General features: G+C 43.0%; 1 non-coding gene across 1 annotated transcript; it reads right to left on the bottom strand.

Moving 5' to 3' along the window:
• Positions 1-4,189: 4,189 nt before the first annotated feature.
• On the bottom strand, positions 4,190-4,296 carry LOC140731304 (U6 spliceosomal RNA). The gene has a single exon (XR_012099780.1). It is a non-coding gene; the product is annotated as a U6 spliceosomal RNA (small nuclear RNA).
• Positions 4,297-26,180: the final 21,884 nt, after the last annotated feature.

The raw sequence follows: 26,180 nt of genomic DNA, 5'->3' as shown, positions 1-26,180 counted from the left end.
CATTCCAGTCGGGCTGTTCCCGAGTACACTTTCCAGTCGGGCCAGGTCGAGAGTTCAGCTGGCAACTCGACCTCGTAAAATAAAGGAAAATACTGCAAAATGTCTGTATGAGGAGTGGCGCACCACACAGTCTTTCGTTCCGCGCCTTGTAAGGCGTGAAAATGCCCGACGCTGGCCTCTCAGGCCATCACCATCATCTGCTCCCACTAGATTTATAAATTCGCTCTCTGCTCCACGTTGATAAATACAGTTCTGTGAAAAAGTCTTAGGCTCCCTAGCTATATATTTGTGCCTAAGACTTTCGCACAGTACTATATCTTCAGTGCTTGTCTTCAAAGCCCATGTGCAGACAAGGTCAGGAATTTAGGATGACAACGAATGTTGAGAAAACTGTATTTCAATCTGAAGCTCCCAGCGAAAAGCCTCTGTCACTGCAAGTGATTGGCTGGAGGCACAGGTCCATCTGTTGAACAATAACGTGTGGAGAGATTGCAGACTGGGGCTGACAGCTTTATTGTTGTACCAATGAGAACATAAAAGATTGGAGCTGGAGTAGCTAATCTGCTCCTTTGAGTTTGCTGCACCATTCAACAACGTCATGCATGATCTTCTCTCTCGGTCTCATTTTCCAACCCATTACCGTTTGGCATCAATGGTTTTTCAGGAAAACCTCTTTCTGATTTTAATAGATTTTTTTTTGTAAAAGATGAAGAAAATCCTCTGAATGAACTCATTCACATGTCCTCTAACCCTATTTGCAGCATTTCTATTGATTATAGCAGGTGATCGGAAGCATCCTCAAAGGAATACAGGGACAAATTGCATTGCAAATAACTCCACTCACTGCTCAGAGTGAATTATGAATTGGAGAACTGGCACAGAGGACATCGCAGGCCCCAGTCTCTGGCAATGACTCTTTCTCTGGTTATATTAGTTTGAACTTGGTCCTTTCAAGTTGTTGCTGTTAACATCTGGCCTACAAATCAGTAATATTCTTGCTTGAAGAGTAAATATTGGATTATGTTGAAGATTTCTCTGATAGGTCCATGGGATCTTTTAAATCCAGGAGAGGGAGCAGGTAGGATCTCACTTTAGCTCGTATTCCAAAAGCAGTACCTCTGACAATTCTGTCAGTTCTTGTGAAGGTGCCTAGACCGAGACTTGAATCCTGAGTTTCTGACTGAAGAGGTGAGGGTGGTTCCCACTGATCTAAAGCTGACAATCCCCACAAATGTAACATCAGATGTGTCCTCAGCATTCAGAAAATTCAATGTTGTGCAGCAGGTTTACAAGCCACAGTCCTCGTCCCATAACTTGGGTTATGATATGCAAACTGATATCTTTTATTTAATGGGGCTAGAGGCATGCAGAGCATTAGGAGAAGCTGAAGGCAATCAACAACGGAATTATCATTCACTTGCTGCTGTGCTTCCTGACCACCACCAGTGAACTTGCTCTGCTCTCCTAGTCGTACGTACATAGGTCATGGCTGCGCTCATCTTGTGTGTGGTTATTGCAGTGTCTGAGTTTATTTTAACTTACTGTACATCCTCATTACTAATACCAGACCACAACTTAGCTTCTCAGAGCTTACTGAGCTATGATATTTTAAGCATGTGACACCATCATCTCTTTACACACTGGTAAAGCTGAGAATATATGAAGTCTGACTTACTCAGTGCAGGAAGTTACTGTCCCTTCATTTGATGCATTGTTTGACTGACAGCAGATTAAAGGAATGTAACAATTCCTGCACAGAGTTGAAAGAATTGCAGGTGCAAGTCACGACATCTTCATCCAGATCCCCAAGTGGAATTACTTCAAATAAAAATCATTGGTTCTATTTTGTAACTAAACTTGACTATGTTGTAATTAAAGAGGAACTGATACAATATTTCTTCTATAAAGGCATCTTTAACATTCAGACTTGGGTAGGGAGAAAACCGTCAGTAGCTAATTAAGATTAAACTGAAATAATAACAAGCAAATGAAGCAGAGTCTGTTGCGTAGTTTTGCTGTTGTGCAGCCTGCCACTCACGTTGTGTCTCACACTGCACTCCCCATCGTGGTGATGGATGAAAAACATGCGACATCCTAACACAGAAGAATTCACAGAGCCATTCATCTAAGTGCAGAAACAGCTTTGTTTATTATGCCAGACTGAGCTAATATGTGTAGAATGGTGACATTATCAGAAGCCCACACAATTCCTCGTAAAGCATTATAAATGCAGATAAAAATTACTGCTTATTTATCTTTCGGTGATAAATGAAAATTTATTCATTCGGCATTACCTTGTTAATTCGGTTTCACCCTCAGCCTCAGAAACATCTCAGCAGACAGCCAGCACTGGGTGTGGCTTCATCTGCACTGAACAGAAGTTAAAGCGTGAGGCATTGAATTGCCACAACTGACATTTTGCTCCGTCAAGGTTATCATTCTCTGATTGACTCAAATCAATGGGCTTGACGGCAGATAGTCACTGGATTGCTATTTTATTCGCGTGGACAACCATTTGACTCAGCAAGGTATTATTTTTCCAAATTCCAATGAGACGTGAAGGGTTGTAATTGACGTGAAAGTCTGTAATTCAAAGCTTGTAGGCAGATAATTTAAAAACATTAAATTACTAAAGTCTAATGGAATGTTGCAGGCATACAGAGAGAGCAAGGTCTGAATGCTTTCTTGGAGCTGATGTAATTCCCTCTGACTCTCTTCTACTGTCTGAACATCTCTGAGGATGAAGAATCTGTTGGTTTCTCCTTGATTGATTTCAACTGTGCACCAGGGCATCAAGACGGGCCCCAAACTCTTCAGTTCTAGGGTCACAACTTGATGTTCAACTGTCACGTCCGCAAGCCCTGCCTGCGGGATTTCCTGGAGGTGACAGTCAGCCTGAAGGAGACAATGGTGAGGGAAGGGCACTGGTGTGACGTTGGTAAATCTGACTGTGATTGCCTGGAACCAGACCGAGTCTGCTCTCAATTGGGTGCATTACTGTTGAGCTCCATCTCCAGGGCAGCTGAAGATGTCTTCGGAAGGGTTGACCAGTCTGTTGTTGACACCGCCTGTCTCCGCAACTGTACCGATGATGCGGGTGAAGCCGCTGCCCAGAGTGGCCGGTCGGGATTCCACCAGTCACGGTCAAGGCTGCTCAGTCGTCCACTCTGCAAGGGTGAGGCGTGTGCATTTATTAGCCAGAGTGGAGCACGTTTTACGTTTATCTGCCACGGGGGTATATCCACCCAACACCTCTTTGACTGAGAATTCCCCCCCCCCCCACCACTCCCAGCAAGATGCTCCAGCAGAAGTGCAACAACTGCTCCCCCTCCGCCCAACAATACTGGTTCCACTACCCGCTCGGAAGGCAGCCGCCAACACACTTGCCGGACGGTCGTGTCCACTTTGACTCTGGCAAGGCAACAGCACATTGTGCCGTTTTTTACAATGCTGAGCCTGATAAGTGATCTGAACTTTGCTTCCATAGCTCAGCTTTTTTTCGAATTCGAGGTCTGTTGTCACATTAAATTGTCCTGAGGCTGCGCGCCCAGAGTCTTTGCTAAGTGCTGCCCCAATTCTGGTCTTGGGTACAGGTACTGTTCTCCCTCAAGGAGTGGGTTCCCTTGTGATGAAGGTGGTGGTATTGCTGTAGGGAGATCTGCAGGAGCCAGAGTGGTGAAGAGCAGTTCCAACGTGAGCTGCCACAGAGCTTCACTTCTCTTCTTCTGCCATCCCGCAGCATGCTTGGCATTAACATTTTTAACCTGGAGAGTCATGAAGGTAGTATATGTCCCTGACCTCAAATTTGTAGCATTCCAATGGGGTGGTCTTTGTACCTCTGACATCTCTTATTCTGTCTCTTGGTGAGGTGGTCAGGCTTCTCTCACTCCTCCTGGTCTCAGACTTTGCTGGGGCCTCTGTGCATGATAGAGATGGACTCCTGCACAGACTGCAACATTTGCTTATCCCATTGGTCTGGTGGCCTACCTGCTTGCAGATGACTGTACTGCGTGTGCAGGTTTGCTGCAGTTGTGACTGACACTGGCTTGCCCTGCATACACAATGTACCCGCTTGCCTTTGACGGTAAACACTGAGGAAGGATGGATAATTGCTTCCTTATCGTCCACCCTTAGCTTGACTTTAACCCGGTGCTTGCTGGTCCAGATCCCAAACAGGTTCTTTTTTTAAAAAAATATGGAACACTTCACGAATTTGCGTGTCATCCTTGCGCAGGGGCCACGCTAATCTTTTCTGTATCGTTCCAATTTTAGTATATGTGCTGCCGAAGCAAGCACCCAAACAGGTTCTTGATGCTCACAAGGCTTCCAGCTCCCCTGACCTAATGAACCAGGAAGGTGAGAGCATCCACAATAGGTACATGCAGGTTAAACTTGTGCTGGACGTGTCCTCACACGTGCTAGGCAGTTGTTACCTATTTCCTAATACATCAGAATTGAAAGACTTGCCGAGCCACTGCAGAGCAGAATGGAATGCGGACTGGAGTTGCATGCAGGTGAGGATAGCAGCTTTCCTCTTTTGAGTCTGTATGGCAGTTTCTCAGTGCACTTTCTTCTGCTAACTCACAAATCACCAGATTGACCAATCTTGAAAAACACAGTATTACGTTGTGTGATTGATTTCATAAGTGTAGATCTGCTTCTGCATTTCAAGAAACACAAGGTTACAAATCGGAGATAAACATGAACAATGCGATCAATAGATTAGCTTATCTTGCTGTCATTTACAGTACACCAGGGTACAAGTAGATTCCTTCTTCACGTGAAGCTCACAATATACAAGATGAAACACAATGATGAGTGAAGAACAGCAGAATGTTACAGAGATTGTAGTGCTTTCTGAAATCGTGCAGAAAGATATGCAGAAGTGACAATAACTGAAAGATGCAGCATTAGTTCAAGTTCACGTTTAATGATCATTCAACTGCACATAAATATAGCCAATTGAAACAACATTCCACTGGAGCCAAGATGCAAAACACATTACCAATGGCACACTGCACATATAGTTATGATAGCAAAAAACATATAAAAAACAATATCGCCCAAGTCCCTGAATTGTACAGCCTGTAGAATGATGGTGCACGAGATGTTGCCCTGGTCCAGCTTGTTCTTCCACTGAGCGAACACCATTGAGCAGTATCGAGTAAACACCAGAGAGCAGCATTGATGGAGATCAGCACTGATGGGAAAGACCAGTTCCCAACCCAGCACCGATTCCAGCACAAAGGCCTCTGCTCTCTCCCTCACTGCCTCAGCGTCTCCTCTCCTGGTGGCTTCAACAGGCAACCCTGCAGAACAAGGGCCTAGTCTTTGCCACCACCGAGGCAATGAAGCTCCTCCACCGTCGGTCTTGTCAGTGAACCTGACTCACAGTATTCTACATTACCAACATCCAACAGAGTCTTGTGATCACAAGAAAAACAACCAAGACAATCACTTGCACCTTTTTGAGGACTGTGCACTGCCTCGGCACAACAATAGTATGCTACAAAGCCAGGTGACAACACAACAACGGTATGTAATAAGTCCAGGTCCATCCCTGTCGAGCAACTCGCTGATGGGATAGACTTGCCGTACTCAGCGTTCTTGATAACCAGCAGTGGCTTGCAATCATATAAAAGAAATCACATCTTCGGCTGGATCTGGGGTGGCTGCTATGTCTGAGTGTGCTGCCATTTTACCGGAACACAAATCCTAATCACCGTCAAAGATTTGTTTGTAAGGTCACATTTGAGTAAAAGATCTGAACTTGGCTGACTTCAATGTACCAAACCGATTTGGCACTTTGAGATACACACGGGTATCATCCCGACCAGTAGAGACAACCCAAGCTGCATAAATGGAATTTTCTTTGCTGATATGTGTCTGTCCCTTCGTGGTAGGTGGTGTCCAGGACTTGTCTGTATCCTGATCCAGCTCCACCACTGTGGCACCAGCTGCCAAGTTAACTTGAATATTCCCATCTGTCTGTAAAATTTCCATCATGTACTTGGAGGACCTGTAGAGTTGGTTGAGCCATTCCCAGAGCCAACACACTCACCAGGAAGTTCAGCAGCAACTTTCAAACAACTCAACCAAAACAGTCACCTAAACATTTTGAGAATTTCACATTCACCACTTCTTCCATTCTCCTGACTTCTCTTTAATACTAAGTGCAATTGAGCTTTCTTGCAGGAAGAATTGACTCTTGTTTGCTGCTTTAGTTGCTCCAGATCATTCTTATTCCATGTAAGAATACCTGATCTCACTGACCACTCCAACAGTGCTTAGTCACCGCTTTCCAAATGTGGCTGTCTAGCAAGTGATTGTTACAGGGCAGAATATTTGTACAACATGTTGTGCTTTCAAGTGTTTCAGAGTTGAAGGATACAGTTCAGAAACTCCACTCTCCCACGTTGATTGACAATTTATAAGAGAGCACTGAATACAGACCTGAAACTCCTTAACTGAGTGGGATGAAATGAGGACACATCAATCCATTTTCACTGAGCTCCTTCAGAACAATGGATGAAGAGTGACAAATAGCTGGTGGTTCTAGCAACACTCTGAGGAAACAAGTTCTCAGTCAACATTTCAGACTTTTAGCAGCATTTTTCTTTCATTATTATTCAGTTTCACCCCACCAGAGCTAAGTGTGGACAGCTTTCTCAGTCACCCTTCCATTTCTGTGGGTAAATGGTGAAAAGTCATGATGGGTGATGGGGTACATGATTGAAATGTAGGGATTCTCACTGCAGGAACAAAGTTGTGAGGAAGGTGGGGGTGGGCTCAGGTGGAGAACCATTGGACTGGAGGATGCTTCACACGTGACTGTTGAGGCACAGCCTGAAACTTCATGTCGGAGAATCAGACATGCATTTGAGAATGGGGGAGACGGGTGGTGGGGAATGGGTCACAGAGGAGAGTGTTTGGACTGTGAAATGAATGACTTCCAGTGTTGTAGTCACCGTGATCTGATGCATACCCTTCTTTCTCGGCTGTGGAGGAGTGAGTTGTTGGGAAAGTGCTGTGCAAACATAAACGTGATGGGCTGAATGGCTGCCAGTTACGTCAGGAGGAAGTAGAATGAGAAAAGTCAAGTTCAAGGTCAGAGAATGACTTTGAAGTGCTGATGTTCTACTGTGTTTAGTAGACCTCAATGTCTGGCAGCCTTCTGCAAAATACAGTGTTGCTCTTACAGAGAAGGCAGACAAACGAGGTGCAAGGGCCACAAGAAGGGAGACTGAGAAGTTAAGAGTTCATCTTTATCCTTCAAGAGGTCCATTAAAGAGTCTTATAATAGCAGGATAGAAGTTGTCCTTGTGACTAGCCGTGTGTGTTTTCAAGCTTGTATATCTTCTTGAAAATTCCCTAGTATGATCAAGTAGATTCTTGACTTATTTGTTGACCTCCGCCTCACTGCCTATCTGCACTGCACTCTCTCTGTAACACTTTATTCTGTTATGATTTTACCTTGTACTACTCGATGCACTGTTGTGATGAATTGATCTGTATGGGTGATGTGCTGCTTAGTGCATCACCCCTACTGGGGCAGAGGCCGCCAACATCAGCTCACCAGAGTCCTCTGTCCTGGGCTCATCTCTCAAATTGTCCTCAAGTGTAACCCATCTTGAGATCCATCCTCTCCCAGGGATGAAGCCTTTAGAGCTTCCATTGCAGTTTCTATAGAACTGGGTTTTTATGGGATGGGTTTGCTAGCCCCATGCCCAACCCTCCTTCCACAGCTAAGCTTGGAACAGTACATGGTGGTGTTGATTGCTATGCAAGGTACCTTTACCTTGTTACAAGTGACAATAATAAACCATTTTACCAATTTACCAATTTCTGCTTGATGGAAGGGATGAAGTCTTTGGTTATGTTGTCTGCTTCCCCAAGGAAGTGTAAGTGTGGACAGAGTCGATGGAAAGAATGCTGGTTTCTGTGAGAGAGTGAGTTGTGTCCAAAGCCTTCTGTAATTTATTGCTGTCCTGAGTAGAGCAGTTGCCATACCAAGCTGTGATACATTCAGATAGCATGCTCTCTGTGGTGTCATCTATAAAAGCTGGTGTGAGTTATCAAGGACATGCTGAATTTCTTCACCTTCTGAGGAAGTAGAAACACTTATGCTTTTTTGGCCAGAGCTCCTACGTGCTTGGATGAGGGCAAGCTTTGGTAATATTTACGCCAAGGAACTTGAACTTTCCAAGCATCTCCACCCTGGTACCTGAAGAAAATGACCAACTATTTTGTTTTGTTGACATTGGCCACTGGGCTGTACTTCATGTTATTTTTGTTTGACGTATTTCCACTATGGTGGTGTCGTCTGCGAATTCCTAAACGGAGTTGGGGCAGAATGTGATTATACAGTCACAAGTATCTCAGGAGGAGAGTAGGGCACTGAGGACACTGCCTGTGCAATACCAGCATTGTGGATAATTGAGGCAAACATGTTTCTGCCTAAGGTTACTATTTGTGAGATGCTGCTCTGGTTGTGTCCTCGCTCTAGGAGTTTGGGGATTAGTGTGCTTAGGATTATGATATTGAAGATGGAGCTATGAGTGTCTTTGTTATCCAGATGTTCCAGAGATAGGTTTAGGGGCAGAGATGGCATGCACCCTGGACCTCGTTCAGTGGAGGTGAATTGCAGTGGGTCATGGTAGTCTGGGAGGTTGGAGTTGATGTGTGCCGTGACCAGCACCTCAGCACACCTCATGCTGGTGGACGTCAGAGCCGCTGGACGCCAGTCATTACAGAGGGTTATCTTATTCTTTTTCTTTGGCACCATGATAAAGCAGGCTGGAGCCTCAGATTGAAATAGAGAAAGGATGAGGATTTCTGCGAATACTTCCAGCATTAATCCACGCAAGGCCTGAGGACAAGGCTGGGGACTCCATCTAGGCCAGTCCCTTCCTGTGGATTCACTCTCAGGAAAGCTGATCAGACATCTGCAGTGATGACAGTTGATACAGGTGAGTCGGAGGTGGCAAGGTGGATGATGTCATTTCATTGCCTGTTTGTGCATAAAATGCACTGAGCTCATCGGGGAAGGGTGTGTTGTTGTCAGAGATACTCTGCAGCTTTGTCTTGTCGCTAGTTATAACATGCATGCTACAACATTGAGTGGTTAAACATTGTCTCAACCATTTAAAGTTTATATCATCCGAGGAGACCACATGAACCACACTGTGAACATAAAGAAGGCTAAGCACTGTGTTTATATTTCGTGTGTATATTTTTATGTTTTCTTACTTTTGAGAAACAATTTTTTCACATTTTAGCCTGAGGGAATGTGCCAAGAGTTCAGTAGTTCTAACCTTGCCTGTCAGACTGTGAATTGGTTTAATTGTTGGAGGGGTGGAGCAAGTCTGTTCGTCATTGGCTGTAATGTCTCTTTGCACCAATAGCAGATTGCATCTTGAAATAATTATGGTTGGAAGAACTTGTAGATACCTTCACCTAAAAGATATTCCTTGGATATTCCATTGTTAATTTCAGAAAGCTTGAGGCATTCCTGAAGATGATGAAAGGAAACATCCCAAATGCAGCGTCTCTTCCTCCTTCCACAACAGAAGGAGTGACTGCTGATCATGCACAAGTTTAACCCAAGTGTTTCTGTTGTGGATGCAGTCATCCATGTGAAGATATACAGAGACACTCAAGGCAGAAATTTGGCACGTCCCCATTGACTCACACCAAGTTTTACGGTTGCCCTGCTGGAAACATTCTCTTTGGGTGCGTCACAGTTTGGTATGGTAACTGCTCAACCCAAGCCCAAAAGAAGTTGCAGAGAGTTGTGAGCACAATCCAGTTGATCACACAAACTTACCTCCCCTCCTCTCTACTTTCTACTGCCTTGAGAAAATAGTTAATATAATTAAGGCCCCCTCCAACCCTGGTCATCCTCTCAACTCTCCCCTCCCACTGGGCAGAAGATTCCTACGCTTGAGAGCAGCACGGTAATGCTCAAGGATAGCTTCTATCCTCCTGTTCTCAAACTTTTGAATAAACTTCTCACACCCTGGGATGAACTCTTGATTTCAGCATCTGTTTCGCTGTGGATCTTGCACTTTCTATGTCTGCGTGCACTGGACTCACTCTGTAACTGTAACACACTATTCTGCATCGTGCTTCCCTATTGTGCCACCTTGATGTATTTACATATGGAATGATCTGTCTGGATGGCATGTAAAAGAAAGCTTTTCACTGAATCTGGGTATGCGACGATCATAAACCAATGCCAGTGTCAACTGGGAGCTGACCATGATGGAAGATTCATCCTCCAGCCATTTTGCCTCCTGATCAATGTCTGTAGTTGTATGATAAACCAGAACAAACCTAGAGTGCATCAGACCATGGGCACTTGTAGAACAGTAATCTGCCAAAACAGCAGGAAAAAGAGCTATTGGACAGGTGATCATTAGGGGACCATACTCTAAACCTTGTGTAGGATGTCAGGTCACCTCCACATAAAATGCCCAAAGCCCCAGGGATAGGGGGGGACCAGAACCACATGAAGAAGGAATGGAATGAACTCCCAGCTGCCACTGGAAAGCTGAGAACAGAAGCAGCGGAGGAAACATCAAGTAACCCTGGGCTGGGTTGGGCTGAATGATTCAGTAAAACAGACAAAAAAAAAGGTGGAAAACTCCAAAATGAAGAAATCAGAGGCAGGAAGAGATGGTTGGAGGCCCTGCAGGCAGCTGTAATTTCAGCAATGAAGTAAAAAGAAACAGCAAAGTATGGGAAGAAAAGTGAATGCACCCTAGACAAAGGCAAGTCAGGACCTAAGGTCCCAGCAGCAGTAGCACAAATGGATTCCACCTCCAGAAAACCCTGAGAAGTGGTGCGGAAACCCAGATCACAACTCTGGGACATTGAGAGCAAGACAACCTGGATCTGGGGAGGCAGGAGCAGTGCAGCCCACCTCTGTCTAACTGGGGGCAACACAGCTTAGCTCCAGGAGATTGAGTCAATACAACATTCATCACAGACCAGCTCTAGAAAGCTGGGAACATTGGAGGGACCAATAACTCCCAGGCCCAGAACACTGGAACAGTGCAGTGTTGATAAGTTGCAGGAAGCTGGAAATATTGCAGACCCTAGCTTTAGGAAACTGGAAAGATTGCTGCGTGCAATTCACTCAGTTTAGGAAGCTAGGAATAGTACACCATTTTACTAGAACTATGGGACATTGCCTCAAGGTTCAGGGGAGAAGATTTAGGACGGAGATGAGGATAAACTGTTTTTCCCAGAGAGTGGTGAATCTGGAATTCTCTGCCCAGGGAAGCAGTTGAGGCTTCCTCACTAAATATATTTAAGAAACAGTTAGACAGGTTTTTACATAGTAAGGGAATTGAGGGTTATGGGGAAAAGGCAGGTAGATGGAATTGAGTTTACAGACTGAACAGCCATGATTTTATTGAATGGCGAGGCAGGCTCAATGGGCTGGATGGCCTACTCCTGCTCCTATTTCTTATGTTCTTATGTACTGTAACTCCAGGAGTCCAGGATCAATGCTTCATACAACACATCATTGATCCAAGAAACAGGAACTGTGTAGAGCCAAATGGACCAGCTCCAAGGAGCAGTAATGTGAAGAGAGAGACATTGCAACTGTAACTTGACAAGCAACCCAGCACCAAAAACCCGGGAGGAGTAACATCAAAGACGAATCAGAAGGCAGAGACAACTCAGATTGATAACCTGACCCCTAATTGAATCAGCAAAAGCTGACAAAACTGTGCATCATTTTTGACAACCCTGCAGATGGACTGTCATAACTAGGCATCTGTTCAACACCAGATGGATCAGTCCAGTTGAAGATAGGTTTCCTACTGGCACCTCAGAGTCATATATACTGATATCACACTGAATTCCTTTCTGGCCACTGCCTTCTACCAGCTGATGGTCATCGACAAGAATACCAGACCAGAGGGTGTAAAAACTAGTCATGAAACCACTGAGCCCAGAAGACATCAAGGTGTAGGTTGGAGTACATTCATTTTTTGATGCACTGATTAGAAGCAGTTAAGGCAATTATAAAGTTGTTCTTCATATGTTCTTCAAAAGTGTTCAGAGAAAAAAAACATGCAGAATTGAGAAGAGGTGAGGAACCAGCAAGCTTCACTCTTTGCCTTAGAATCTTCATCTTCCAGTCTAGAACAGGATAAGACAGATTTGTGTCACGTCTTCTAACAGACCCACGGGGTAATTCGATGAACAGTGGCCTTGAGGAACTGGGTGGCTCAATAACGTCTCTGTGGACTGAATGTTTGAAATGAATGCTAACATTGCATTTATCTTCCTTACCACTAACTCAACCTGCAAGTTAACCTTCAGGGAATCCTGCAAGAAGACTCCAAAGTCCCTTTGCATCTCTGCTTTCTTCGTTTACTCTCCTTTTAGAAAAAGTCTGTGCCTTTATTCTGTCTACCGAAGTGCATGACCATGCACTTCCCTTACTGTATTTCATCTGCCAGCTCTTTGCCCATTCTCCTAATCTGTGTAAATCCTTCTTCAGACTCCCTGCTTCCTTAACACTACCTGCCCCTCCACCAATCCTTGTATTGTCTGCAAACTTGGCCACAAAGCTTCCAATTCTGTCATCCAAATAATTTCAATATAACATGAAAACATTGACTGTTGTGGAACACCACTAGTCACCAGCAGCCAACCAGAAAAGGCCAACTTTATTCCCACTTTTTGCCCCCTGCCAGTCAACCAATCTTCTATCCGTGCAAGTTTTTTTTTGTAATACCATGGGCTCTCATCTTGTTCAGCAACCTCATGTGCAGCACCTTGGCAAAGGCCTTCTGAAATTCTAATTAATAACATCCATTGACTCTCCTTTGTCTATCCTGCTTGTTATTTCCTCAATGAATTCCAACAGATTTGTCAGGCAAGATATGGTGGATATCGAGGGGTATTTCCAATAGTGGAGGAGTTTAGGACCAGAGGGCACAGTCTTAGAATGCAAGGAAGTCCCTTTAGAACAGAGATGAGGAGAAATTTCTTTAGCCAGAGGGTGATGATTCTATGGAATTCATTGGTAAAGGATGACTGTAGAAGCCGAGTCATTGGGTATATTTAAAGTGGAGGTTGATAGGTTCTTGATAGTCAGGAAGTCAAAGGTTCCGGGGAGAAGGCAGGAGAGTGGGGTTGAGAAGGTTAATAAATCAGCCATGATGGAATAGCAAAGCAGACTGGATGGGCCGAGTGGTCTAATTCTGCTCCTATGTCTTATAGAAAATAGGTGCAGGAGTAGGCCATTATGGTCTTATGGTATGTCTAAGCCTTTTAATATTCAATGAGATCCCCCTCATTCTTCAAAACTCTAGTGAGTACAGGCCCAGAGCCATTGAACACTCCTCAAATCATTCTCATAAACCTCCTGTGCACCCTCTCCATGAGCAGAACATCCTTTCTTAAATAAGGGGCCCAAAACTGCCCAGAGCACTCCAAATGCAGTCTGACCAATGTCTTACAAAGCCTCAGCATTACATTCTTCAGCACACATTCACTCTGCTTCAATTATGTTTTCTATTTAAGATAATAATTTGCCATCAGATGCTTCTTATTAAGGTGCATAACTTCATAACCACAATAAATTCCATTTGTAAAGCTTTCGCCTGCTTACTTAATCTGTCTTTGTGAATTGGCAGAGCGTATGTATCTGCATTGCAATATCCCCTTCCACTTATTTCATGTCATTAGCTCCGCCATGATCATGAGTGATTCATTTCCCTCTCAACCCCAATCTCCTGCCTTCTCTTGGTAACCTTTCATGCCTTGACTTATCAAGGAGCTATCAACCTCCACCTTAAAAACATCCAATGACTTGGCCTCCACAGCCACCTGTGGCAATGAATTCCACATGTTCGCTACTCTCTGCCTAAAGAAATTCCTCCTCAACTCTGTTATAAATGGACAACTCTCTATTCTGAGGTTGTGCCCTCTGGTTCTAGACCCCCCCCCCCCCTCCAGTGGAGACATCCTCTCCACAGCCACTCTATCTAGGACTATCAAAATTCAATAGGTTTCAATGAGATTCCCCCCTTCATTCTTTGAAATTCCAGCGAGTACAGGCCCAGAGCATCAAATGCTCTTCATATAATAAATCCTTCATTCCTGGAATCATTCTCCTGAACCTCCTTTGAACTCTCTCTATGTCAACACATCCTTTCTTAGTTAAGGGGCCCAAAACTGCTCACAATACTCCAGGTAAAGCCTTACAGTGCCTCGTAAAAGCATTACCTCCTTGCTTTTATATTCTAGTCTTCTTGAAATGAATGCTAACATTGCATTTGCCTTCCTCACCACTGACTCAACCTCTAAGTTAACCTTTACGAAATACTGCACGAGGACTCCCAAGTTGCTATGCTTGCTTGTTCAGGAATGCGATTCCTGTGATGACCGACTGTGTGCTCTCAGATCTTTAAGCTGTCGCTTTGTCAGTCTGAGGTACCCACCTGCTTCAAGCAGACTTCAGTTATACCGGTGCTTATGGTAGCCTGCCTCAATGATGATCATCCAGTCACACTTATATCTACAGTAATGTAGTTTTGGAGAGGTTGGTGATAAAAAACACCAACTACTGCCTTAGAAGTGACTTGAATCCACTCCGTTTTGTCTACCAAAGCAACAGGTCCACTGCAGATATCATCTCATTGGCTCTTCACTCAACCCTGGAACATCTGGACAGCAAAGATGCATACATCAGGATGCTCTTTATCGACTACAGCTCAGCATTTAATACATGATCCCATCAAAGCTAATCAATGAGCTTCAAGACCTTGGCCTCAATACCGCCTTGTGCAATTGGATCCATGATTTCATCATTTGCAGACCCCAGTTAATTTGGATTGGCAACAACAACATCTCCTTCACGATCTCCATCAGCAGAGGGGCACTGCAAGGCTGTGTGCTCAGTCCCCTGCTCTACTCACTTTACACTTATAACTATGAGATTAAGTACAGTTCCATTGCTATATTCAGGTTTGCTGACAACGCCATTGTCATAGGCCATATCAAAGGTGTTGGCAAATCAGCATACAGAAGGGAGATTGAAAACCTGGTTGAGTGGTGCCATAGCAACAACCTCTTAATCAATGTCAGCAAGACCAAGGAGCTGATGATTGACTTCAGAAGAAAATCTGAGGTCCATGAGCCAGTTCTCATCAAGGGATCAGAGCTGGAGAAAGTCAGCAACTTTAAATTCGTCAGTGTTATTATTTCAGAGGATCGGTCCTGTGCCCAGCACCTAAGTCCAAGTACAAAGAAAGCAAGGCAGTGCCTCTGCTTCCTTAGGAGTTTGTGTAGATTCAGCATGACATCTAAAACTTTAACAAACTTCTGCAGATGTGTAGTGGAGAGTATATTTATTTGCTGCATCACAGCCTTGTAAAGCAACACCAATGCCCTTGAACAGAAAATTCCACATTAAGTAGTGGATACAGCGCAGTCCATCACAGGTAAAGTTCTCCCCATCACTGAACACATCTACATGAAGTGTTGTCGCAGGAAAGCAGCATCCATCATCAGGGACCCCCACCCACTCAGGACAAGCTCTCTTCTTGCTGCTGTCATCAGCAAATAGGTACAGAAGCCTCAGGATTCACAGCACCAGGTTCAGGAACAGTTATTAGTTGTCAGCTATTGGGCTCTTGAACCAAAGGATATCTCTTCATTCAACTCCAGTTGCTCCATCATTGAAATACTCTCACAGCTGATGGGCTCACTTTCAGGAGTTCTTCATCTCATGTTCTTGATAGTGTGTGTGTGTGTGTGTGTGTGTGTGTGTGTGTGTGTGTGTGTGTGTGTGTGTGTGTGTGTGTGTGTGTGTGTGTGTGTGTGTGTGTGTGTGTGTGTGTGTGTGTGTGTGTGTGTGTGTGTGTGTGTGTGTGTGTGTGTGTGATTTCTTTCTTTTTGTATATGCACAGTTTGTTGTCTTTTGCACACTAGTTGAATGCCCAAGTCAGTGCGATCTTTTATTATGGTTATTATGATTCTATTGTGGTTATTATTCTATTATGGAATTATTGAGCATGCTCACAAGAAAATGGATCCTGTTGTATATGGTGACATATAGGTACTTTGATAATAAATTTAATTTGGACTTTGAACTTTGAAAGAAAAAAATATATCATGTTAATGTAATGTCAAACTAGTAAGGAAATTGAAAGACAGAATGAAAGGGGAGGCAGTCGGAGGCCACTGTTCATCCCTGTGCCTGATCACAGCTGTTTTTTCCTACCTTTGTGCCTGTTTCCTGAACTAACCCTACTCCCCTTAAGTCCCTTTCTGTGTAAAAAAAAGTATTGATCTTTATCTTGAATATATTCAACAACTAGTTCTCCAAGCACTTTCCTGCAGAGCAATCAAGCATTCACTCCCCTTTGAATAAGGAATTTTATTCTCAGCTCTGTTCCCTTATTTTGAGCCAGTGAACCCTCTACTCACTTCAGCCAGGGGAAACATCTTCCCTGTCCAAATATCTTACACTGTTAGTGCAACAAAGAAATTATATAGCATCACATGATATATTTGCAAATATTATGCATAAGATATATTTTGTTTATAAGATATACTGTAGTGGAGGAACAACTCTAAAGGCCTCAGTGACACAATGTTGTTAGCTATCAAGAACATTCTTAACATGTCTAAACCCGCCTGTTCTCACCATGAGCGCTGGGAAAACTGATCTGTCCCAGCCTTGCTGCCTGATGTGGGAGAAGATGACTTGCATTGTTTGCACCTGGAATTCAGTATCCAAATCAGGTGTATTATCACTGAAATGTGTTGTTTTGTGCCACCAGTACAGTGCAAGATATAAAAATGTGAAATTACAATTGGAAATAAAAATTGAACTTTGAACTTTGATGGATGCAGCCATTTTGAGGCACTGCCTTTTGAAGATGACTTTGATGGTGGGGTGTGTTGTGCTTGTGACGGAGCTGGGTGAGTCTAACAACCCTCGGCTGCCTCTTGCAATCCTGTGCATCAGAGCCTCCATACCAGGCAGTGGTGCAGCCAGTCAGAAAGCTGTCCATGGCACATCTGTGGAGATTCAATCAAGTTTCTGATGACAGGACAAATCTCCCCAAACTTGTAATAAAGTGTAGGCGTTGGAATACTTCTGTCATATTTGCATCGATATGTTGGGTCCCCTGAGATGTTGACACCCAGGAACTTAATACTGCTCACCCATTCCACTGCTGACTTTTCAACAATATTCAATAATATTTGAGTAATCTTGTATTTCTGCATATATATAGTACATAAGTTTGATTATGTATTCTTATTTGTTTAAATAATTCATTATGGGTAATATATATAAATAAATATGTCAATTGCATACACCATTATGTAACCACGTGAATTTTACGTACACACCTTGCTTAAAGTAACTCAAAGTTAAATCTGCATTTTTGGACTCCCTTGTCTTCCTTTGAATTAGTTAAATGTTTTCAAGTTACAAAACAAAACATTGGTGATTAGGTACTTTTAAAATGAACCCAAAGCAGCTATGGATCTGTTAAAGCACAGCGAGATGTTTGAACTGAAAAAAAAATGCAGCCCTGCATGTGCAGAGACTGTGAAGTTTTAAAAAAAAGCAGCACAGCACATGTTCTTTGGAAGGGAAGATGCCATCATTGAAAAAATGTCAGGAAATGGAAGAATTCACAGATTTAGAAAGAGTAAGTACTAGGTGATTAATAATCTTAAAAAAAAACAGAAACAGCTGACTACATTGAAAAAATTGACACATTTGATCACTCAAATGATAATTGGAATATGTATATTCAACTAATTCAACAGTATTTTGAAGCAAATGAAGTAAACAATGAGAAAACAAGTACCAATTTTGCTGAGTTCATTGGGTTTAAAGGTATACGGTTTGCTTTGAAGTTTAACTGCTCCAAGTAAACCAGCAGAAATGAGCTTTGTTGCTGTTGAAAAAGTAATGCAGGAATATTTAGAACCAAAACCACTGATGATTGCAGAGCACTACATTTCATATGTGGAATCAAAAGTAAGGTGAGTCCACTTCAGTGTACATGGTTGAATTAAAGAGATTGTCTGAGTATTGTCCTTTTGGAAATGGACTTAACGATACACTAAGAGATCGTTTAATTTGTGGAATCTTGAAAGAAAGCATTCAAGGTTGGCTCCTAACTGAAGCACAACTGACATGCAGAAGAGCAGTTGAAATCACTGTTTCAATGGGAACTGCAGACTCAGATACAATTGAGTTGCAGTCAGGAATGAAAGGGAGTGCGAATAAAATTGCAATGTCTAAACAGAAACCAGCCTGGCCAAACAAATAGAGTTACTGTTGTGGCAGAGGCTCACACACACCAAACAAATGCAGATTTAAAGGCAAAACTTGCAGAAAATGCAATAAAGTAGGACACATACAAGGAACATGTCAGGGAGACAAAAATAATTGACAGTGTAGGGAAGAGAAAAAGCTAAAAAGTCAATTTGCAATTTCAAATAGAGCGCTAAACTGCTGTTGATGAAAAATCCAATAATGATGAGTGACACTGGAATGAAAAGCCTTGAGATGTACCATTGAGATGTTGAAAATTAACAATAAACAAGCAATATGGCTTATACCAGAAGTGAACTGCAAATTAATTAAAATAGAATTGGACATTGACTCAGCTGTTTCAGTTGATTCACAGGATGAGTTTGAATGGCATTTCAAAGATACTAAACTGAAGCCTGCAGATATCCAAGAACTCATACTGGAAAAAAAATAACGCTGGTGGGAATGGCATTCATAACAGTGTAATACAACCAACAAGTCACATCAAGCTTGTATGTGGTAAAGCAGGAGGACCAGAATTGTGGGGGTGTGATTGACTGAGACAAATACAACTTGATTGGAGATCTATCCACCATTTATTTGGCACATGCCCAGCAAAAAAGTCAACAGAAAGTGAATCAGGAAAGGTACTGGATGATGCCACAACTGTCTCCATGAGGTGTTGTCCAACAGAGGACAAACAGGTGTTGGTGCAAACCTCTGTGTCTCTGGTTGAAAAGCATATTGGACCAAGGAAGGACCATGCACTCAGAGGGATCGTGAAAGTGATGAAAGCAGTGGTCCAACTGCAACAGTTTTTTTAGGCAACGTATCTGAGAAAGCTTCTGATATGTTCATCAGGCAGTTACTTGTGGAATGTGGCTTGGTTTTAAGCTGGAAGAGAGTTCAAGGAGCTTCAGGAAAATTGCGAGCATTTGGCTTTTGTGAGTATAAAGGACCCGAATCTACTCCACGTGCATGAACTTCAAGTGGCAGACAAAAGCTGCTTGTATAAGTAAATGCAAAGACCGAAGCCCAAACGGATGAATGTAAGGTGAAAAAGTAAGGATTCAATGGATATACAAAAAAAGAGGATTTGTCAGAGGATGTTGCGGATGAAGAAACCAAGAGGAGAGATCAGAATGATAGAAGGATAAATAAGAGAATATTCCAGGGAACTAAATGCACAATCAAAATCAAGATGCATAAGCTAGATGAAGAAAAAGGAAGAAGAAGAAAGTTGGCTACTGCCATCAGAACCACTTCCTGCAGCCTCAGCTCCTCTCCTACAACTATCACCGAGGAGGCCCCAAAACCTGAGATTGTTTCGTAGTCATGAGTCTCACCTGCCAAGCAGAGTGACACCCCCCCCCCCCCCCCACTTACAAGAGTAAGCAATCCTCCACAGCCATTAAACCTTTAGGCCTGAATGGAACAATTTTAAAAATACTATGCTTGGGATCTGTGTATTTAGCAGTAGTATATATCTGAGATGCATTCCAGATTGAGTTGTTTATAGCTAAGCAGGGAGAAGTGTTGTGTATTTAATATTTCAGTAATATTTGAGTAATCTTGTATATACTTTGATTAAGGAATAATTCATTTCAATAATTCATTACGGGTTAAATTTATAAATACTTGAACTGCATACGTAATCACGCTGCCATGTGACATGTGTGTGCCTTGCTTAAAGCGAACTCGAAGTTAGACCCACAATTTTAGACTCCCATGTTGAATTAGTTTAATGTTTTGAAGTTACAAAGCATAACAGAGCCCTCATTGAGGATTGGTGTGTGTTGTCCCAACTTTTCCTTCCTGAAGTCCACAATCGAAAGCTTGGTCTTACTAACACTGAGCACAAGGTGTTGTTGTGACACTACTCATCCAGCCAATCTATCTCACTTCTGTCTCCATGTCACCATCTGAGATTCTGCCAACAATGGTGCCATCGGTGAATTTGTAGTGGGTACTTAAGGTATGCCTAGCAACATAGTCATGAGTGTAGAGAGGGTAGAGCAGTGGGCTAAGTATGCATCCTTAAAGTGCACATGTACTGATTGTCAATGAGGGTATGTTATTACCAATTTGCAATCACTGTAGTCTCATAGAACATAGAAAAAGAACATAGAACAGTACAGGGCTTTCAGTCCACAATTTGTGCTGACCTTTTAACCTACTCCAAGATCAATCCCACACAGCCCTCCAGCTTTCTTTCATTTACGAGTCTCTTTGATGTCCCTAAATGTATCCTGATGAGGAACTCAAGCATCCAGTTGCAGAGAAGGAGCAGAGGCCTAAGTTTTGAAGCTTATTGATTAGTACTGAGGAGATGATGGTGTTGAAAGCTGAGTTGTAACTAATAACCAGCAGCCTGATGTAGGTATTGCTGTTGTCCATGTGGTCCAAAGTCATTCACTGTAGATCTGTTTGTAGTTAACCAGTTGCAGTGAGTCCAAGTCCTGGCCCAGGCAGGAATTCTTTCTCAGCATCAGCACTCTCTAAAAGTATTTCATCACAAGTGTGTGTGTGTGTGTGTGTGTGTGTGTGTGTGTGTGTGTGTGTGTGTGTGTGTGTGTGTGTGTGTGTGTGTGTGTGTGTGTGTGTGTGTGTGTGTGTGTGTGTGTGTGTGTGTGTGTGTGCACGCGCACCCTTAACTCCTGGTGGAGTCGTCGGGGCGCCATCATGACAAGCTTCTCGCACCAATCTTTTTGGTCATTGTACGGTGTGTCTTGGGCTTCTGAAACCTGGCGGAGCCCATCCCTCTCCAGGGTTTTTTTTTACGAGGTCAAGTTGCTAGCTTGACTTTCAACTCAGGCACGGATGGAGAGCGTGGAAGGGAGCTGGCCAGATTCAAACTTGGGACCTCTTGCCCCGAAGTCCAGCGCAGATGCCACTGCGCCACAATAGATGTGAGTGCAATTGGTCCCAACATATTGATGCACTATAAAGAAGGCAAGACAGCAGCTATATTTCATTAGGAGTTTGAGATTTGGTTTGTCATCTTAAATGCTTGGAGATTTCTACAGATGTACTGTGAAGAGTATTCTGACTGGGTGCCCTGCTGTCTGGGGTGGGGGTGGCTACTGTACATGATCAAAGTAAGCTGCAGAGAGTTGTAAACATTAGGTCATGGGCACTAGCCTCCATAGTACCCAAGACATCTTCGCAAAAAGGTTCTTCATGAAGGCAGTGTCCATCATTAAGTACCCTCACCACCCAGGACCTGCCCTCTTCTCATTGTTACCATTGGAAGGAGGCACAGAAGCCTGAAGGCACACACTCAGTGATTCAGTAACAGCTTTCTCCCCTCTGACATCTGATTTCTAAATGGACATTGAACCCATGAACACTACCTCCCTACTTTTTTATTTCTGTTTTTGCACTACTTATTTAATTTAACTATTTAATATACATATACTGTATATACTAACTGTAATTCAGTTTTTTCTCAATACTTATCATGTGTTGTACCGCTGCTGAAAAGTTAACAAATTTCACGACATATGCCAGTGATGTTAAACCTGAGCCTGATTCTGCTACCGGATGATAGTCATCGAGGCAGTTCATTAGTGCTCTTCTTGGGTATTGGTATGATTGATGCCCTTTTGAAGCAGGTGGGACCTCTGCCTGCAGCAGTGAGAGGTTGAAGATGTCCTGGAATACTCCAGTGTACTAGTTGGCTCAGGTTTTCAGTATCTCCTGCCAGGTATACCATCGGGACCTGATACCTTCTGATGGCTCATCCTCTTAAAGGATTTTCTGAGGTCAGCCTCTCAGGGAGATCACCGGGTATAGGATACAGAGGGTAAATGTTTGTAGCAGAGATCAAGGGTGAGTTTGCATCTCTCTCTCTCTCACACACACACACACACACACACACACACACACACACACACACACACACACACACACACACACACACACACACACACACACACACACACACACACACACACCTGTTGTAGGGAAACGTTGCACTGGGAGGTGACTTTGCATTTTGTTTGGGTTCAGTTGGCAAAATGCTGAACTTGTCACAGCAGAGAGTTCCGTGATTTTTTGGGCAAACTGCCTTGTTGTTTCACATCCTGCCATTTATTCACAGATGTTTTGTTATTGTTCAAAATCTAATGTATTCTTGGGAAGTAGATGTCATTGGCAAAATCAACTTTTGTTTGCCACTCCTGGTTCCCCAGGGTGGAGCAGCAGAGAGGCAGTTTTTTGTTTGTCACCAGAGGTTCTTTCAGCCCTCCATGTTTGAAGGTTGCATTCCATCGGCAAATCTATGGAAATGGCCACTTTTTCCATGTTGGAAAGGACACGCTCTAAACTCTCCACAGAGCTCTTCACTGATCTGGAGCTTGATTCCTCAATGCTCACAGAAGTTCTGCACCTATTCTTGGCAACCACATCCTAATGTTAAGCTGTCCCTGGTATTTATCCATATTTCTATCATTCCACTAAATTGGTTTCATCAGATGAAAAGTCATTGTCCTGAAACATTAACGGTTTCATTCCAACAAGTGCTGCTAAGTTCAAGTCCAAAGTTATCTTTGTCATACGTATGACTGACATGAAAATTATTTTTTTGCAGCAGTGGCATATTAGACAACATGACAACAAACATTAAGTTCACATATACTTAAATTAACCTGATCTCCTCACTGTCTTCAACATCTTCTGTTTCTGAGAGGTCTGTTAACCTCTCATTTGACCTGATGCATCCACAGATGCTGAAGAGGGACTTCCAGTTTGGAGTTACCTTCTGTGTGGAAACATGCTTCCGAATTTTATTTTGGGATTGTATCATTCTGATTTTTCTCTGCTACTCTTTTGCATGGTTGAGGACCCTGGGGGAGATCATGCTTGCATAACTGTGTGGAGGTCTGGCCTCGCTATTGGAAAGGTAGTGCTTATTTGCAAAAACAAGAAGTATAACAAAAGTACACCGGGTTGATTGCTGGAATGGGAGATTGTCAAGATGTAATCTCACACAAACTTACAAGTTTCTTTTTGGATTCAATTCAGTGGATGCAGGGGTGATGTTTCCCTTGGATAGGATGTCAAGAATCAAGAGGCCACAGTTTCAGTGGTGTTGAGATGTCAGACCAGTCACAAACTTTTTAAACAAAGCAGTTGGCAAATGGTTGATTCCTGCTGCTATTCCATACTTTCTCTGTCGAGTTTCTCCAAGGCGGATCTCCTGCATTACCCAGAACTGGATACAGTGCTCCAGATGTGACCGGACTGTAGATCTGAAGCTTTAATTAATCCCTTTGCATTCAGCACCCTTCAGATAGAGACCAACATTTCTTTATTTTCACTTCTGTGTGGACTACGATTAGTTTTTGTGACTTGTGTACCCAGACAGAAAATCATTTTAGTTGTGGGTCTCCTGTTAGCATAATCAGATTCCTTCTCAGGTTGAAGATGTGCAGTCTCTCACTTCACAGCTTTTATGCATCTAAACCACCTGCCCATAGATCTGGCTCAGCCCATGAGAGAGATAACTGCTTTATAAAATTAGATCTCAGTAGGTGTTTTCCCTCACACCAGGTGCTTGTTTCATTTCCTCCGGAGAGTTTTATCATTCACAGAAGACACTCTCCCCTGAGCTCCCCAAAACCACATGTTACTAGCAAATGTCTTTTACTCTGTGCAATTCAGAAGGCACTTTTACACGTAATGTTACTTATGACTGCAATCTACACATTTACTAAGATAGTCTCCAGGCTTCCCAGCAGAAAAAAAAACATACACTCTGTCTATATATATTAATTATCTACTACTTCAGAGCCTCTTGGGAACTGTGCACTGAGATTTAAGATTTAAATTATCTTTACTGCTTTATGCTTTTGTTGTTCGTCTTCTTTTATTGTCCAGACCCCTTTCTTTCAGCTGGCTCCAATATTATCAGATTTTTTTTTCTGCCCTTCCCTTTGTTCCTATCTATCCCTCCCACTCTCTTTCCTCAGCTCTAATGAAAGGTCGATCAGCTGAAACCTCCTCTCCCTGTTTTCTCTCTGTATGCACGCTACCTGACCTAATGAGTGACCTGACTGATTGAAACTGATGGTTGGATCTACACTTTGGCACACAGCAGCTAACAGTTTGAAGTGGCGTGTTGTGATGTGGTCAGTTTTGTTTAACTCCTTTCATTACGCTCTGTTTAACCCCCACCCCCAATATGATTCAATCCGAGAAGAGCCTCTGCTCTCGCTCCACAAACATGCTCCCACTCAGTTACTTGCAGGGCGCGTTCTGGACGCAGGGGAATGGCAGCAGAAAGACAAGCAGCCATCCAGCCACAGGGACAAAGATGCAGGCAGTTCCGATTTTGCAGCAGTTGCAAGAACAGTCTTGCTCAATACAGGGCAAGCTCAGATTCTCTTTGCTCACAAAACTCCAAGTAACAATCAGCAGGACACAGCGCTATACTGAAGTTAAGTGAGCAGGGGTGAGGAGTGATTGAACTGCAAGCCTGCCCTGAGCCCTCCCTCATACACACCATCCAACTCAGCCGATTAGACAGTGATCAGGGTTGGCTTTAGTAATGGAGCTTTCTCTTTTCTCTTGTTTGCTTTCTCTCTCCTAGCCCCACAAGCTCAGAGAAATTGCCATGGGACAGTGTGGCTGATCGTAGAGCCCCCCCAGTGCCATGATTCTGGTGTCACTGAGCCTCAGCAACGAACTCATTTGAAATCCTTTTCTCATGGACAGCAGTTTATCCCCTTGCCCACCACGCACAAATGCTCTACTGGCTTTTACTAATTGTAGATTCAATGCGTAAAATCTGTTCTCATTTGAATATTTATTTTTGGTGTGAGGGGTGTTCTATACTGCATGACTGTGATGTTCACTGTTTTAAGAATTCAGCCCCATGTTTAGTTTTAGTGTTTATTTTCCTGTCATTATTATCAATTTATTTCCCTGTTTGTCAACGATTCACAGTGATTGGCCCTAGCCCACTCTCCAAATGGAGACCATAATAACACTGTCAGAATCAGTGATGTTACTCTATTAATCTCTCCTCTTGCTCTAACCTTGTGGCTGCATTTCTCTCTCTTTCAATTTTATTTTAGTGTGTTTCTCTATTACTTGATAATCTCTCGTAGTCCACCTTTTAACTTTTCTAATGCTACAGATACTCTCTATGATATAATTTCTGTTCTTCCTTCTGATTCTCTGTTGCTATCTATGACCTGTTTTTGAGCCAATTTGCTCCCTGCAACTCCTGGATACTCTTGGTTGCTCGGGTAATTTTTGGCTGTCTTTTTGACACCCTTTTCTATAATTTCCTCTAATGCACTTTCTGTTTTGTTGATTCTCTCAGGCACTAATATTTCTAATGTTCCCTATAATTTTCTTTTACAGCTGTGCTCTGAGCAGGAAATACTTTATTCGGCCTGAAAATTGTGCGGCACTTGAAATGATTTTTTCTGTAATGTGCATACTGTGAATAATGACTTGATGGCATTGGCGTTCAGTGGGCCAGTGGTTTATTAACAATAAACTACTGACTTCCATTCTGTTTTTGTATGTGCAGGAGCATCTCAGTTACTGTGCAGCTTAGAGGAAACTGTGAATATATCTTTCATATACTTGTGATTTTGATCATCCAATCTTGTGTTTTTCTCTGAGATGCTATCACTGATGTACTTGATAAAATAGCCTTTTTATGCTACTCCAGCTGAACTGCCCAGTTAACAGGCCTGTTATTTTCTCACTATGTTCGTCTTGCTGATACTTTCAGTGTCAGACCTTCTGAGAAGGATTCAAGAAGGCAGAACCTCACCAATGGTCAACGGCATCTGGTGTTGGTCAGAAATTACTGGCCTTGTCAGTGACTTCCCCGCACCAAGAATTTATACGT

This window comes from Hemitrygon akajei, chromosome 7 (genome assembly GCF_048418815.1).
Source record: "Hemitrygon akajei chromosome 7, sHemAka1.3, whole genome shotgun sequence".
NCBI classification, from domain to species: domain Eukaryota; kingdom Metazoa; phylum Chordata; class Chondrichthyes; order Myliobatiformes; family Dasyatidae; genus Hemitrygon; species Hemitrygon akajei.
This window is presented reverse-complemented; position numbering and strand designations above follow the sequence as displayed.